The following is a 12,338-nucleotide window of genomic DNA, read 5'->3' on the forward strand; positions in this document are numbered from 1 at the left end:
AAGTGTTCTGAGATTTTTACCTTTCGGCAAACAAAGCCTTGGCTCCACCAATACAGGCGCATGATTATTACTCCTTTGTGACTTGGTTTATGTACAAGCATCCTATTAAAGAGTTTTTAAAAGACTGAAATGTGATTCCCTTTCTGACAGCAAAGGAAAATAAAAAGATGTTCTTTGCCCTCCTGTTCTAATCTGCGTTTGGAAGTCAAGTCTGCAACTCCCAGAACTCTATCACCAGCTTGTTACATTTCCATAAATCTGTCTAAGAATACAACACTATTCACCTAAAAAATGTAATATAAACTGTAAAACACATGCACACGGTACCTGGATCCAATTCGCCCTCATTTTGTATATTAGTGAAAATAAAGAGATGCTTTAACTCTGACAAATGACAATATCACATTACTTAGATAAGTGCCACCAAATCATTATTGAAATTCTGATAGCATTTGCCTTACTGGTAAAAGAAAATTACCTGTAATGCATAGTTTAAATAATTACTTTTAAACAAAAGCTTCTTTTCTGCGTTGCTTATTTATCTTTTGAGACCAGCTCAGCAGGGCTGTGTATTTTATTAAAATTGAATTCAGACTGCTAATGGCAGGGCGTCTGTTAGCACGGGAAAAGTGATGGCAGTTTGACTTCTACTCCTAATATTGGGAGTTAGTCCAGACACTCAAGAGCCAGAACTCTGCTGTGCATTTGACTATTTTATCAACACTTTACTTGCTAATGATACAACTGACAGCATTTCAGTATGATGGGTCAGACTTAAATAGGAAAGCTTATAATTGTGCTTACAAAACCAAAGAAACTCTTCCCCCACCATCACCCCCCAAAAACGTCCCTTTATCAGAAGATCAGCTGGTATTAAGCTTCCTGACTGGGAATTATTATGTAAGATTTTGTTCAATACATTTTTTCCTTCTCCTTTTCCCACCTGAATGGGGAGCCTCCATCAGCACCTGATATCTTACCCGTTCAGAAAATGACAACTGAAAGCCTTCCTGTGGAGCAACTGTGTGCCAACTACCCAGCAGAAGGTCACACTGATGACTTCCCTGTGGCTTCTATTTTCCCCAGGGAAATCCACAGCCAGGCCTGACTGCCTGCCAAATATGCTGAGTGCCACAAACCAGCAGCGCTAAGAACCCCCATCCTTCTTGATGGGAAACAGTAAGCAACTGTGCTGAACACCTGTCAGCTCCTGTTCCTGGGGACACCCGAGGCAAGTGCTCATTCAGCATCCAGAGATGGGGCTTCCTTCTTCTAACTGGCACGTCTGCCCACAAACTTTTCTCTAGTCATATGATAAGAGTTATGTTTGTCAGATCTCTGTATCATCAGCATGTTTAACCATCATTAAAAAGGACAACTTAAATAATCTGTGAGTTAAATATTTTCCTACAAGTGTCTAAAGGCAATCAGCAAAGTGAATGTATTTCCTGTTATTATGAAAGTAAAAGCAACATTCTCCATCACTTCTTTTTAAAAAGATTGTATTTATTTATTTTTAGAGAGAAACATTAATCAGTTGCCTCTCATAAGGGGGAACCTAACTCGCAACCCAGGCATGTGCCCTGACTGGGAATTAAACCAACAAACTTTCACTTTGCAGGATGATGCCCAACCAACTGAGCCACGCTGGTCAGGGTTCCATCGCTTCCTTTTATAGCTACCCTAACCAAAACTTGCAAATCAGGAAACTTAGTTTAAGATGTAGAAGGCATGATTCCATCGATGAAAAAGATGGAAAAAGTACATAAATTAAAAAGGCAAGAAAGAAAATGAAGACAATAAATTAAAAATTTAAAGAACTATGTATTTGAAAGGAGAGGTAGCTAGAGGAGGCAGGATCAAAGGGAAGTTTTTGTTTATTTATGTTAAGATGAGAAACCTGAGCATGTTTAAATATTAAAGGTTTCAGTAAAGTTCAAGATACTAGAGCAAAAAATCAATGCTTCTGAAAATGTCAGAGAAAACGGAGTATAAGTATAGGTGAAGACCCTGAACCTTTTGGGAGAGAGAGAACCTCCTTCACCCACAAAGGGATGGGAATCACCTTAGATTTAACAACAATTTTAGGTGTGTATGTGAAGGTGAGGTAGACATGCACTTTCCTTCAAAAAATAATGTGAAAGAATACTTTCCTAATACCTCTGTTTAATCATAAATATGATTCCTAGTCTTATGGTTTAAAAAAAAACTTTAGAATAAAAGAGAATTTTCAGGAAAATTATATTAATACTCATTAATAGGTTTCTATATACTTGTTTGTATGAAGATTCTGGCAGCTAAATCATGGGACTCTAAACTTTAGATACATAATTATAGCTTTAAAATATTTTCTTAATGTATTGATTTCATTTGAATATTTTTAATAAAATAAAGTTATTTGAAAATTGGAAATTAATGCTACAAGTCCATTAGTAAAAGGTACCCCACCTCTTCATTTTAAATTTTCATTTTTAATAGTCACTTTGATTCTTTGAATAATAGTAATAATAACTTTAGAAATAACCCTTCCATTAATACAGTATATTCTTCCATTTATTTCTATCTTCCTTAATTTCTTTCTTCAGTGCTCTATAGTTTTCTGAGTATAGGTCTTTTACCTCCTTGGTTAAGTTTATTCCTATGTACTTTATTTTTCTTGTTGCTATAGTAAATGGTTTTTTTCCTAGTTTCTATTTCTTATATTTCATTGTTGCTCTACAAAAATGCCTCCAATTTCTGAATATTGATTCTGTATCCTGCTGTTTTGCCAAATTCACTTACTATATCAAGCAGTTTTTTGGTGGAGCCTATAGGGTTTTTTATGTACACTATCATGTCACCTGCAAATAATGACAGTTTTACTTTCTCCTTTTCAATTTGGATGCCTTTTATTTCCTTTTCTTGTCTAATTACTTTGGCTAGGACTGCCAATACTATGTTGAATAAAAGTGGTGAAAGCGGACACCCTTGTCTTGTTTTTGAGCTTAGGGGAAGAGCTTTTAGTTTTTGCCTGTTAAGTATGATGTTGGCTATAGGTTTCTCATATATGGCCTTTGCTATATTGAGGTATGCTCCCTTGATTTCCACTTTGCTGAGTGTTTTTATCATTAATTGGTGTTGTACTTTATCAAATGCTTTTCCAACATCTATTGATGTAATCATGTGATTTTTGTCTTTCATTTTGTTTATGTGGTGTATTATGTTTATTGATTTGTGAATATTAAATAATCCTTGCATGCCTAGTATGAATCCCACTTTGTCATGGTGTACGATCTTTTTAATGTATTGCTGGATCTGATTTGCCAATATTTTGTTGAGGATTTTAGCATCTATGTTCATCAGTGATATTGGCCTGTAGTTTTCTTTCTTGTGTCTTTACCTGGTTTGGGAATTAGGAAAATATTGGCCTCATAAAAGAGTTTGTGTGCCTCTCCATTCCTTGAATTTTTTGGAATAGTTTGAGAAAGATATAAATTAGCTTTTCCTTAATGTTCGGTAAAATTCATGTGCTCATAAATTGGAAGAATTAACATCATTAAAATGTCCATACTACCCAAAGCAATGTATAGATTCAACACAATCCCTATTAAAATACCAATGACAGCCCTGGCTGCTGTGGCTCAGTGGATTGAGCATCGGCCTGTGAGCCAAGTGTCGCTGGTTTGATTCCCAGTCAGGGCACATGACTAGGTTGCACATCAGGTCCCCAGTTGGGGGTGTGATTGAGAGGCAACCAAACAGTGATGTTTCTCTCCCTCTCTCCTTTCCCCTCTCTCTAAAAATAAATAAACAAAGAAAGAAACAAACAAGTAAATTTAAAAAGTACCAATGACATATTTCACATATTTAGAACAAATATTTCAGGAATTTATATGGAACCAAAACAACCCTGAATAGCCTCAGCAATCTTGAGAAAGAAGGACAAAGTAGGAGCAATCACAATACCTGATATCAAACTACATTACAAGGCCACTGTAAACAAGACAGTCTGGTACTGGCATAAGAACAGACACATAGATCAATGGAATAGAATAGAGAGCCCAGAAATAAACCCAGGTGTCTATGGTCAATTAATATTTGACAAAGGTGGCAGGAGCATAAAATGGAATAAAAATAGCCTCTTCAACAAATGGTGTTGGGAGAACTGGAATAGTACATGCATATAAATGGAACTAGATCACCAACTTATACCATACAACAGAATAAAAGAATTAAACATAAGCCATGACACCATAAAATTCTTAGAGGAAAATATAGGCAGTAAAATTTCAGATATCCCACACAACAGCATTTTTGCTGATATATCTCCTAGGACAAGGGAGATAAACAAATGGGACTACATCAAATTAAAATGCTTCTGCACAGCTAAAGAAAAATCATCAAAAGGCAAAGGGAACCAATCTTATGGGAAAACATATTTATCAATGATATCTCAGACAAGGGTTTGACCTCCAAAACATATAAAGAACACATAGGACTCAACACCAGGAAAACGAACAATCCAATTAAAAAATGGGCAAAGGACCTAACAGACACTTCTCCAATGAGGACATACGGAGGGCCCATTGGCATATGAAAGAATGCTCAACATCTCTAGCCATTAGACAGATGCAAATTAAAACCACAATGTGGTACTGCCTCACATTGATCAGAATGACCATAATTAACAAGTCAACAAACAAAAAAATGCTTGTGAGGATGCAGAGAAAAGGGAATCTTAGTGCACTGTAGGTAGGAATGCAGACTGGTGCAGCCACTATGGAAAACAGTATAAAATTTTCTTAAAAAACTAAAAATGGAACTGCCTTTTGATCCAGAAATTCCACTGCTGGGATTATACCGAAGAATCCTGAAACACCAATTCAAAAGAACCTATGCACCCCTATGTTCATAGGACCACTATTTACAATAGCCAAGTGCTGGAAACAGCTTACGTACCCATGAGTAAATGAGTGGATCAAGAAAACTATGTTACATGTACACAATGGAGTACTATGTAGCAGAAAGAAAGAAGGAACTCCTACCTATCACGGCAGTATGGATGGAACTGAAGACTGTTATGCTTGGTGAAATAAGCCAGGAAGCAAAGGACAAATACCATATGATCTCACCTATAAGTGGAAGTTAATGAAGAAAACAAACAAACAAGCAGACTAGAACCACAGGCATGGAAACAAGGGACAGAGTGACAGTGATCAGAAGGGTGGGGGAAGGGGGTAAGGGGGAAAAGAAGGGGAGGGGAAGGGGTTTAGTCAAGGAACTAGTATAAATGACCCATGACATAAACAACAGGATGGGGATTGATTGTGGGAGTGGGGTTGGGCAGGGCAGGGGAGAGCAACGGGGCAAAAATTGGAACAACTATAATAGAACAACAGTAAAATAAAAATATACATATAAAATATAAAAAACAAGATACAAAAAGAGAAATAATCCTTCCTTCTTTGGATCAATGACAAATCCCTAACCTGATACTTTTCTAAAAATAAATATGGACATTTATCTCTGTTACTTATATAAAATAATATGCCTTATTCTATCATTTATATTAAAAATGGTCACTTCTAATGTAGGTGACTTATACTTTAACTAACTTTTATTTATCACCTATTTTGAGCACACAGGCTTAAAAATTGTAAAGGAACTGTAAAGACAATAACTGTGCTTTTTTTTAGGAGAGAACAGTGTTGGTCATTTGCAGGCAGACACAGGATAAAGAGCCCAAGTAATCAGTCCAGTAGTTTCAGAGCTGGTTCCAAAAGTCACTTCCTCTAATTCCCACTAAGTTCTTATGTGATAAACTATTTCATGTTTCTCCCAATACATATTCTTTTGAGTCATGTGATAAGTAAAGCCACAGCATAATCTTCAAACATCTTCCTTTGCAAATAGCACAGAAAATGCATAATTGTTTGTGTCTTCATAGGAGACTATGTAGTTAGTTTCAGTGGAAATTATAAATGTCGAATGAATGGGAAATTCAACTATGCAAAAGAACAATTCAAATGCACACTATTTTTAACTATTACATGTCATTGTCATTAATGCCCCTATTATAAAACAGTAAGTTATTATACGAAGTCAAAGAACATGATTCAAACTCAAAGGAATTTTGCTATTTAAGGACATGCAAAAGAAAAATAGATGTACTATCAATCATTAGTTCCTTGACCACAATCATCAGACAATGTCTTGATCAGATAAAATTGCCATGATCAGTGTTAATTTATTTTCATTCATAATTTATATTCTGTGGATAAAGTGTAATTTTTAATATGATTTATACAACATGTAAGTCTGAGTGAACCTTAAAACATGTGAGAGAATAATAGTCAATGTCTTATATGATGGACTCCACATCATCCTCCCCATTCTCATCTCTTGCCCACTCCTTCCTCTCCTGCTGCCCTCTTGCCTTTCCTTAACCTTCTTCAACAACACACCAAGCACACGCCTTATACTTGTTCTTGCCACTGAATGTACCTCTCTTCACCCGTATATCCAAATGGTTCCTATTCTCACTGCATTCAGGTCTGTGTTCCATTTTCTCTTTATCAGAAAGGCCTTTCTTAGACATTATCTGATATGGTCTCCCACTGTTCTCTACTCCATTTTAGTTTCTTTTTAGTACTTATCCCCATAAAAATATATATCAAAATATTCAGTTCATGGTTTTCTCCACTAGAATGAATATCCAGAAGAGTAAGAATTTCTGTTGTACGAATGAATAAATAAATGGATGGATAAGCAGCTTTTCATTCTATCTAGCAGAACAGGAAACTTCTCCAGAGAAACAACAGTAAAACAACAAAATCTTGAAATTCTTGATTTCTTCAAATATCCAAAGTATTAGTATCAACTGTATCCTGTATCAAATCATAAAGTAGCAAAGACAGCACATGCTGTTGGTATTTTCTGTATGTGTGCACAACACTGTGCACAGATTATCTGTATCCTATAAACTGGAAGGCAGCGTAATGCACTAGGTCTGCATCATGTCAAGAGACACAGATTGACCTCTGTTAGTAACAGTTCATGTGACACAGGGTGGCAACTTAGGTTTGTAAAATAGGTGGACCGCACTGAGGTTCTTTCTACCTCTCAAGATTAGGGATATCTTAGGTATTTGTCTCTTTCTTCTTGACTTTGCTTCCAAATATAGAAAACCCAAAGAAGTACTAGATTCAATTTAAAGTCAATGTTGGCATTAACAGCTGGATGCCAAGAAAAACCAACACTTGGGGCTTCAATAAATTTCATTTTAATATTTAGTTCAAGGATATTTGTGAACTGAAAATTTGGGATATTTACTACCAAAAAACTCTTAATAAAAGTATCATTCAGATGTGATTCTCAACTCTGCAAGAATCCTTGCAGACATACTTACAAACCAAATTAGTTAGGCATATCATTCTAAATATAGCTTTTTTTCTTTTTTTTCAGGGCTCTCCATAGTAAGCTAAAATGAAGAGATGTCAGTATTTGCACTACAACAAGATCTACTTGAAATTATTCTCCTTTAAGATGGAGGGTAGTGCTCTCTCAAGATAAATGACAACAGTACACTGTGTAGTACCCTAATACTAATGCTACAAGGTCATTAAATCCCTGAAACATGCAGGGAGAACTTTAAGCTTAGCTCCTTTCTGAATAAGCCATTTTACTTAAAGAGATGTGATCAGACTGAAGGACAAAGGCATTTGTCTCTGTGTGTGATGAAAACTAAAAACCCACTTGCAATTGTGCAATAGGAGACCTGCATGTGGAGGAGCTAAGTCAAACTCCAGAGGCGCTGTGGAAACAGTAACACCAGAGGGGCAACAGAGAGGGAAGCATCCCCAAGCTTCTGTCAATAACTAAGCAATAGTAGTGACAGTTATAATGACTGTTTAAAGAAAGTGGGAGGCTTCTCTGAAGCTCTAGATGAACACAAAGCCGTCAGTCACTCATGGCAACACCCAGGGCAATGGGACTGCAAATGTCAGCATGGTTCCAGCTTACTGAGGAGTGTGACTAACACCAAACCTTCCACAATGGCTGACAAATGCTCATAAAAGACCCTTTGACTGTTGGGATCATCCTATTTACATGGAAATTGTCTGTTTTAATTAACCTTCATTTTACACATGGTAGTCAACATCCAGTACTTAAAATTAATGTTAGCAAACAGATTGATTCTGAAGAGTGTTAAGAGCTTTCAGAGATATACACAAGCCCCAAGAGTACAGCAGAGTAGAAAGAAAACTTGATTTTTGAGTCAAGTGTTCTCCTACTACAATTACATAACAAATCACATCTTATATGTTTTAAGGTTTTAAACCTGGAAAAGTTAACAAGAAACCTTCATTTCAACACAATTTATATACCATAAAGAATAATAGAAATCAGGGTGTCTATCTATATATCTTGATAGCTCAGAAATATTCTTCTAGTCTTGAAAATTTTGTTAAATTATTTTTTTCAGTTTTAAATCCTAAAAAGAGAATACCCAAATGCTGGACTTTTTCTATAAAGGTGTTAGTCATGATTTGCAAAAGCTAAGAACATACCAAGGCAGCACATATAAGAATAAGTGGCAAGAGATGTGAGACCTCTAGAACCGGTGGCAAAAGAATGATCAGCAAATGATAATTCAAATGTCCTGACCTGCTGAGTCTCCCAGTCCAATCTCTCCTACTCCCGATGTCCTTGATATTATCTATAGCTTGCAATGCTAAAAAATATAAAAAAGAAAAGAATTTAGCGAGAAATCAAAGTAGTTCCAAAATACTCAGGTAAAAAAAAAAAACAAAAACAAAAACATTCTGGAGTTACACAAGATTCCTACAACAAAACTGTGGAAGAAATACTATGTGATTTTCACTGTAATAACTTTTAAAAGATCAGTTTCATAGTCACACAACAATGTCAGACTCGCAGCACTGTGCCAGTTAATGGTTGATGAATGAATAATGAACAGTCGAAAAACAAATTTTTATAAATGACAGTCAAGATAAAATGACAGTTTAAATGTAAAAATATGAACCAGTTACACACACACACACACACACACACACCCCAGTTATTTTGGAGCTATACTGATTAAATCACTTTTTAAACATCTTTATATTATTAGTTCGGTCATATAAATACATGTGTGAGCATGTAGCTCGGGGCCTAGTTTTATTGAGAGAAATAATTTTAACCATCTTTATAGTCAATGCTGGTTAACCTAAAGTATCCCTATAATACAACATTGCTTACAGCTACAGTACTTTATGGAAAACATGCTAATGGGCACTAAAATTTATTAAATACAGACAAGCACTTATCAAAGCACAGTGCTACATTATACTAGGTTACTAAGTTGTACAAAAATATAAAGTTTACAAACTCACTGAATAATTTCTAGAGTAAAAACAACAACAGAAACAGTAAAATAGAAACAGAAACACTCTATTTATACTCAGTCACTTTACCAGAGACAGACTCCAGTGTAATAGAGAACAAGATTTACTCATTGGTCCCATGACAGAAGGGCTATATGTCTTTGGAAATTTATCTAACCTCTTGAAAGCTTATTTTACTGATCTGTAAATGGATTCATAGGCTTGACATGAACTTAAAATGGAAAAAAAAACTCACAATACATGAAACTACTTTATTCAATGTCATGATTTTATTGTTAATTTGTGGCTACAGATCAATTTTTAGAAGGGGAAGTTCATCAGCTATTCTTAGCTTCTTAAGCTTTGGCTCCAAAAATGATTAAGGTATATGGTTTTTAAATGGTTATACATTTATTAATAATTTATGTGATCCTGTTTACAACAGAATTATTAAAACTGTGAAAATATAAATTTTATAAATCTTCTGCCCTGGGATGGTAGAGTTACCTGTATCACCAGCCTGATTATGCGAGCAGTATTTTAAGTAAAACTTCAATATGATACTTTCAGGGTAATGGAATCCCACTTCTGGGGTACTGGCTTAACATGCTAGAGACAGGGATTTACAGGTGATCTAGGACAAGGTTACTTGTATAACTTTTGATTATTAGTTTACATAAGGCTTTTCATTTTCATTTTTAAAGGCCTCAATAATTTTGGGTGATTTCTGGAGTACCTAAATTCTTTTAAAGTATATAAAATAGTAAAAGAAATATACACCAAGACCAAGTTGGATTTATCCTAGGAATGCAAAGTTGGTTTAACACCTAAATATCAACTCATGTAACATACCATACTAATAAAATAAAATGAAAAAACATATAATCATCAGAATAGATGCTGAAAAACACGAGAAAATTCAAATACCTTTTCATGATAAAAATACTAACAAACTAGTAACAGATGGGAACTTCCTCAGCCTAATAAAAGGCATTTACAGAAAATCCACAATTATTATATGTAAGGTGAGACACTGACTCTATTCCTTCTTAGATGAGGACTAAGACAAGGATGCCCACTCATGCCACTTCTAATTAACACAGTACTGAAATTTATTGCCAGGTTCATTAGGAAAGAAAAAGAAATAAAACATATCCAAATTGGAAGAGAAGAAATTAAAAAAAAACTACCTCAACTTGTATATAACATCATTTTTAAATTCCTAAGGAATTCATTAAAAAATATGAAAACTTACAAACAAGTCCAATAGACTTGCCCAACATACAAAAATCAATGGACTTTCTACACCTTAGCAATCAATATTCTGCAAGCAACATTAAAAAAATTTGATTTACAACAGCATGAAAAATACTTAAGTATAAATTCAGTGATAAATGTGGAAAACGTCTAGTACATTAAAAGCCAAACCATCATAAAAAGTAGCTTCTTCTTTGAAGAAGCAGCAAATGACAGATGATGTAGGTGCTGTGGGAAGCCCAGGAGCCCTGGAATGCGAGGCCCGGGAGCTCTGAAATGGGAGGCCACAGCAGCTTCCATGGAAAATTTTGCTGCAACATTCAGAACCAAGGTCGTGGCTGGGTCAAAGTGGGCTGGAGGTTGTAGTGGTCAAGGAGGCAAGGGCCACGACAAGGAGTGGATCCCCGTCACCAAGCTGGGCCACCTGGTCTAGGACATGAAGATCAGGTCTCTAGAAGAAATCTATCTCTTCTGCCTGCACACCAAGGAATCTGAGATCATTGACTTTTTCTTGCAGGCATCCCTCAAGGATGAGGTTTTGAATATTATGCCCACACAAAAGCAGACAAGTGCAGGCCAGAAGACATGGTTCAAGGCATTTGTCACCATTGGGGACTAATGTATCATATTAAGTAATTCTTACTAATATGGAAATGAGCTATCAGGTTATAGTGAGGAAAAATACAAGAATTGGAAGCATCCACACACCACCTGTCACTGTTCCTTTTTTTTTTGCTTTTATTTCATGAATACTGTTTAAAACTAGATTGTTTCATGAACCTACTTATTGTGTTCATTGCTTACCTCTAGCACTAAGAACAGTACCTGATTTAGATTGGATTTTAATATACACTTGGTAGATGAATGAATAAATATATTCATGAGGACATGTGTAAATTCTTCTCTTTACTAGCTATATGTCTCTGGACAAATCTACTAGCCTCTCAGCTTTTATATCCCCATTTCTTTAATGCAATTGTGCCTAATGAGTTTAACTTAATTCATTAAAATACTATTTATTGAGCACTTATTATATGCCAGATATTGTTCTAAGCAATGAGGTAATAGCAGGGAACAAAAATCTCTCACTAATTTTATAATCTGATGAGTGAAGACAGACAAGAATATAACAATAAATTAGATGATGATGACTATTTCGGAGACCAAACATCTGGTGAATAGGAATCTGAGAGGAGGATCTATAGTTTTAAGACAGGTAACTGGTAAAGAGGACATCTGAAAAAGGAGTTGAGGGATTGAGACATATGCATATTGGATCTAAAGAACTTTTCACACAGTGATAATAGCAAGCTGGCCTGACTGCATTTTCAGGATGGCTGGATTGCATTGAGTGAATGAGAGAGTGCTGGAAATCGAAATCAGGTAAGTGAGGGAGGGACAAAAGCCAATTGTGTGAGACACTGGAGGCTCTTCTGTTGTAACTCTTATAGAACACTGGCTTTTGTTCTCAGAAAAATTAGGAGCCATTGGAAGAGTTTAAGCAGAAGGGGTTATGATGTGACTTTTAAGTTTTTATTTCTAAGCAGTGTTGCGACTGGCATTTTGGGTGGGCAACTCCTCTTTGCCTTGACCATTGAGCACATGGTAGGTCATCAGCATCTCTAAATTCAGCCCACTAACTAACGGAAGTAATTTCTAGGCCTTTGGACAACCACAATGCCCTCATTTTATTTCCAGGTGTATGTTAAGAAT

General features: G+C 35.6%; 1 protein-coding gene across 1 annotated transcript in view; it reads right to left on the bottom strand.

The window, feature by feature from the left end:
• SOX5 (SRY-box transcription factor 5) overlaps nucleotides 1-12,338 on the bottom strand; it is a 941,468-nt gene that overhangs the window by 617,090 nt on the left and 312,040 nt on the right. Inside the window, exon 5 of the mRNA XM_090275485.1 lies at nucleotides 8,647-8,713. The gene's annotated coding sequence lies outside the window, so the exon portion shown is untranslated. The remainder of the gene's footprint in view (nucleotides 1-8,646; nucleotides 8,714-12,338) is intronic.

Source organism: Furipterus horrens, unplaced genomic scaffold (assembly GCF_987537825.1).
Source record: "Furipterus horrens unplaced genomic scaffold, mFurHor1.1.pri manual_scaffold_4, whole genome shotgun sequence".
Lineage (NCBI taxonomy): Eukaryota > Metazoa > Chordata > Mammalia > Chiroptera > Furipteridae > Furipterus > Furipterus horrens.